Raw genomic sequence first — 5,980 nt, forward strand, 5'->3', positions numbered from 1 at the left:
ACGAACGGACGCACAGACGGACGGACGAACGGAGGCACAGACCAGAAAACATAACGCCCCTTTACTATCGTAGGTGGGGCATAAAAAGTAAAAATGATAACGTGATTTTTTTCTTGCAAAATTTTGATTATAAATACCTCTGTCATGTATTAGAGAGGAGATTGACTGGACATTTACACGATTTCCAAAAGCTATGCGTAAATCCTTTGTTGTAAGCTCCTCTGTGTAGCTGGATCCCTTATAAAGGTATCTCTTGTATGAAAATGTACAGATTTTGACGAACAAGAAGGATACACTGTATTAAAAAGTAAAAATGATTTTTTCGTGCAAAATTTGAACTTTGATTATGAATACCTCTGTCATGTGTTAGAGAGGAGATGTACTGGACATTTACACGATTACATACCTTAATTATCTCCCTTTTTACTACTTATGTTAGTTTTTAAACAAATGGCTCTTTAGTATGGGAAAATAAAAGATTAAAGAAAATTTGTTTACAATTAGCGAAACGGTTTTTCCTCTGCTTAGCAGTTTAAGGATCCCTTGGATCGAGATAACTGCTGTGTCATTGAAACCTGAAGATTTTCTACAAAGATTACGAATGTTTAACATTGAAATTAAAAGAAAGTCCTTCAGACTTGTGTCACATTTTGGTAATTTACCCAACATTAATTACTGCATTCAATATGTAATAATTACATAAATGTTATATCAACTTCGCAAGGACATACGGGTATTTGAAACTCTTTCAATATTTGTGTTTATTTAACTTTATATTACGAATTGCATAAAAGAAATATATCAGATGTTCTCGTTGAATGTTTGAAGGATTAACAATCACCTCTGAACTTTACAATTCAAACTTTACCATGGCAACAATTAAACTATCATATATATTATACTCCTGTGAACTGCGCTGTTTAAATCCATTCTCAACCACTTTTATTTATCGAGAGATTTAAAGGTAAATATACATTTACATTACCTATTTAAAAACTTTACAAGTTATTAAAATTCAAAAAATTAGAAATTAAATTTTAAAAAGAAAAGGTATTTAACAATTTTTTTCAATGCCCAAGTACATTGTAATGATGGAAACTATGTTTTAAAGAAAATTACTGTTTAGGCATCATATTAAGGTGGTAGACCTTGGTTCAGGGAGATAACTCTTAAAATCATCAGTACGTTTATGTCAACCATTTTTTAAGAATATATTCTAAGCTTCTAGGTTACATAGATTATTTTCAATCTGTTTCAGGTAAATGCTTAAAATACATGGATGAACTTGACTTTTACAAACGCTTAACTGATTTAAAGAGTTATCTCCCTGAACCAAGGTCTACCCCCTTAAACTGATTAATTATTATGTGTTTAAAATCATTTCGTATTGCGGGTAAAAGTTAAATTATGTTTTCTTCATTCTTGCAGTGAGCTTTTTATTTTTTCAAGAAATGTTTATGCATCTTATTGAGTTGCTATATACGAGGTGCCACCAAGATAGCAGATCAGAACATGTCTTTTTATCGAACGAGTCTCACGAAGCAGAGGGATCTGTGTGTCATTAAGCAATCAAAATGACAAAAAGTCAATCTCAGAACCATTCTGAAGGTTGGACAAGCATAGTTCTGAGTATAAAAACACACATTTCCATGAATATATAGTAGCGATGAATTTTATTTAAAAAGAATATTTAGCAGTTTCACGTTGTGTTTTTGTTTGTGTCCTCGAATTTGTGTATTGCAGAGATTCATAATTTGTTCTCTAGCAAAACATATCTCTCCTCTTGATTTATTGTATTGAATACTGTAAACCAACATATTTTCGCGAACGATTTATTTTTGCGACTTTCGTGATTAGAAAAAAATACGCGAATATAAATTGTCGCGAAGAGGGAACACTTAGAGCATTCCTCATTTAACTACACCAAGTGACCCTCCCCCCCCCCTCAAGTTAATTTGAAAATCGCGAAATCAAATTGCCGCGAAAAGGGTTATCATTAAAACTCATCATAGATATCATGATTATAAAACCACGCAAAAATAAGTTGGTTGACAGTATTCAACTTCAAAAGAAGTATGTAAAGATATGATACTCATTGTATTTATTATAATTTCTTATTTAATAGGTTAATAATGAGAACCATTGCAATCATTATTTGTTTTGCATGTATTGCTGTAATTGCGGATGACGGTGATATTAAAGATGTCCTTGACAAAGTCGAAAAGGGTACAGATGCCGCGAAAGAGTTAATTGATGTAATGTCGACAGCGACTGAGACATTAGGTGTCTTATCAAAGTTTTCAAAATTTGGTGGTCCAGTTGGGATATTCCTTGGATCAATAGGACCAGTTTTATCAATAATCTCAATTTTCCTCCCGGAAAGACCATCTGAAGAGTTACTCTTTATGAAGGAAAAATTTGCAGAAATGGATGCAAAGTTTGATCAAGTTTTCAATAGATTTGGAGACGTTGAAAACTTAATACGGGAAAAAGCTTTAAAAGGGCAATATGGAGAGTACGAACAAAATATTGTAGCTCTATCTGACAAACTTCAAATGTATCTTTCTGCTCCTCAAAATGCTGCTGAAAGCATGAAAAGACAGTTTATCCGTAATTACGAGTCATATTACGACAGTTCTGCATTAAAACTGTATAATGGGATAATAAAAGGTCACGCACTGTCAGATGATATTCCAGGAACAGTTATGCAATATACTAAATACGACCGCAAAATGTTTCGGAAGATAATGACAAGTCTTCTTAACGTGATAGTGCAAGGAGTCAAAGTTCAAATAGCCTACCTTAACATGAAAGGCGAAAATGACACCTACAATAGAATTGACTGGGAACAGAAACTAAACCATCTAGGGACAAGCATGGATGAGTGGGATATCGAAGTTAAAAACAAATGGCACACACAAGCTGAAAAGGAAATAGATGAGAAATTAGCAGAATATGAAGGTTCAAGTAATTCAAAAGTTGCGGAAAATCTTTACTCGTTCCTGGTTGACAAGTACTACTGGAGAGATTGGCACGTACTTGCGTATAAAGATATTAAGGGGTACAAGAAACATATGGTTAAAGTATGCCCAGAAACTGGATACAGGAGGTTCAGGAAGCATGGTCGAAACCTTATGGTTGGAAGTGTTGATAGCAACGCAACGGTATTTGATATAGACTCGATCCGTGATGAGCTTAATCGTGTAAAAACGAATAAGAAGTGTTCCAAATGGCAATTTTGGTGCAAAGTCAAAAATTATAAGGCAGAAGAGATCTATAATAGATACTTACCTGCAAAGTTTAGATATACATGTAAATATGCTTCCACAGGAGTAATCGACACGAAAAACAATGATGTACATCACAGAGCAAAAACCATCCGTCTGGTAAAAACAAGTGATCGGATGCAAATATACATATTTGGTTCAGGCTACTGAGTCGAATTCGGAGAAGAAATGAACGCATGAATATTGTGTACGAACAATTACCGCTTAGAAATAACAAACAATTATTGTCGATCCCACATCTTCCTGGTAGAAGTTAGAGGTTTCATATTTTTGTCCTGATCTACTAGTATATACATTTTGTTGTACATCTGGTAAGGGAGCTACCATTTGATTTTTATGGGGGGGCTAGGATGAAAAATTTTGTCCTGCATTTTTTTTAGCTGTAATCTCTGTCCTGCCTTTTTATTTTTCACTCTGTTCGGTCCTACCTTTTTTTTTTAGTTTATCCTGACTTTTTTTAACCTAAATTGTCATCCGGACTTTTTTTTTTGCAAGTGTCTCATCCTGCCTTTTTTTTTTACCCAAAACTCCTGTCCTGCCTATTTTTTTCAAATTTCATCCTAGCCCCCCCATACAAATCAAATGGTAGCTCCCTAACCTAAAAAAAAAAGCGTAATTTCCTCTATCAACGACCTACAATATAACAACAAAACATTTCAAAATATGACATTTGAAGCAAGTTGCAAAAATGTTGTACTGAAATATCTGAATCGTTGTGTCTGCATTTCCTAACTTTGCAATTAGAAAACACATCAGTGACCAACATGGACATTGAATATACTAGAAGATTTATTTACTTGCAATTGCAAATAACTTTACCTCTTCTGTCGATAGTTGTGTGTATGCCATAATCTTAGATACCTTGGCTGATAAAACAAAATAATAATGAACAATGTACATTTTTGATTTTGCCAATTGAACAATATACGGCTACACGGCTGATATTAAAATTTGTGGGGTTGCCGAGAAAAATGACATGTGCAACCTCCTATCTTTAAAAATATATCATAATCCTTATCCTTCTATATATCGTATGATTTGTTAATGATAAGATGATGATTCTGAAACACAAAGAATATACAGGAAGGCTTATGTGCTGCAACGACATTTCAACACATGTTCTATGTGTGTTAACATGGTTAAGGATGTTTGCTACTCTGTTTTGTAATTAAAGCTTTTTAAAATATAAAAAAGAAGATGTGGTATGATTGCCAATGAGGCAACTCTCCACAAGAGACCAAAATGACACAGAAATTAACAACTATAGGTCACCGTACGGCCTTCAACAATGAGCAAAGCCCATACCGCATAGTCAGCTATAAAAAGCCCCGAAATGACAATGTAAAACAATTCAAACGAGAAAACTAACGGCCTTATTAATATAAAACTAGAGGCTCTAAAGAGCCTGTGTCGCTCACCTGATTTCGGATGCTTTGAAAATCATGTAAAATAAGGTTAAAATCATAATTTATAGTATAAGATATCATTAGATACTTTAATAATATCTAAGATAATAGCAAAAAACTACAAAATTTCCATAAAATTACTAACTCAGGGGCAGTAACCCAACAACTGGTTGTCGGATTTGTCTGAAAATTTCAGGGCAGATATATCTAAATCTGATGAACATTTTTGCCACCAGTCAGATTTGCTCTAAATGCTTCAGTTTCAGAGATATAAACCAAAAACTGCATTTTACCCCATGCACTATTTTTAGCCATGTCTGCCATCTTGGTTCGCGGGCAGGGTCATCGGAATTTCTTTTTTAAACTAGATACTCTTATGATGATTGTGGACAAGTTTGGTTACATTTTGTCTTAGTAGTTTCAGAGTAGAAGATTATTGTAACAGATTACAAAAATTTAAGAAACATTGGTAAAATTGACTATAAAGGGCAATAACTCCTGAAGAGATCACCTGAAGATTTTGGTCATTTAACTTATTTGTAGATCTTACTTTGCTGACCATTATTGCTATTTACAGTTTATCTCTATCTATAATAATATTCAAGATAATAACCAAATACGGCAAAATTTCCTTAAAATTACCAATTAAAGGGTAGCAACCCAACAACCGGTTGTCCGATTCATCTGAAAATTTCAGAGCAGATAGATTTTGACTTGATAAACAATTTTAACCATGTCAGATTTGCTCTAAATGCTTTGGTTTCAGAGTTATAAGCCAAAATCTATATTTTTACCCCTATGTTCTATTTTTAGCCATGGCGGTCATCTTGATTGGCAGGCCGGGTCAACGGACACATTTTTTAAACTGCATACCATACTGATGATTGTGGACAAGTTTGGTTAAATTTGCCTTTGTCGTTTCAGAGGAGAATTTTGTTAAAAATTGACTATAAAGGGCAATAACTCCTTAAGGGGTCAATTGACCATTTTGATCATGTTGACTCATTTGTAGATCTTACCTTGCTGAACATTATTGCTGTTCCCAGTTTATCTCTATCTATAATTATATTCAAGATAATAACCAAAAACGGCAAAATTTCCTTAAAATTACCAATTTAGGGGCAGCAACCCAACAACAGGCTCTCCGATTCATCTGAAAATTTCATAGCAGATAGATCTTGACCTGATAAACAATTTTAATCCGTCTGAGATTTGCTCGAAATGCTTTAGTTTCAGAGATATAAGCCAAAATCTACATTTTACCCCTATGTTCTATTTTTAGCCATT

General features: G+C 33.7%; 1 long non-coding RNA gene across 1 annotated transcript; it reads left to right on the forward strand.

Annotated features, from left to right (window-relative positions):
* Window positions 1-809: 809 nt before the first annotated feature.
* LOC143047371 (uncharacterized) lies at window positions 810-3,602 on the forward strand. The gene is made up of 2 exons (XR_012969526.1): window positions 810-964; window positions 2,126-3,602. It is a non-coding gene; the product is annotated as an uncharacterized LOC143047371 (long non-coding RNA).
* The last annotated feature ends 2,378 nt before the right edge of the window (window positions 3,603-5,980 follow it).

The sequence above is a fragment of the Mytilus galloprovincialis genome, chromosome 10 (genome assembly GCF_965363235.1).
Source record: "Mytilus galloprovincialis chromosome 10, xbMytGall1.hap1.1, whole genome shotgun sequence".
NCBI lineage: Eukaryota > Metazoa > Mollusca > Bivalvia > Mytilida > Mytilidae > Mytilus > Mytilus galloprovincialis.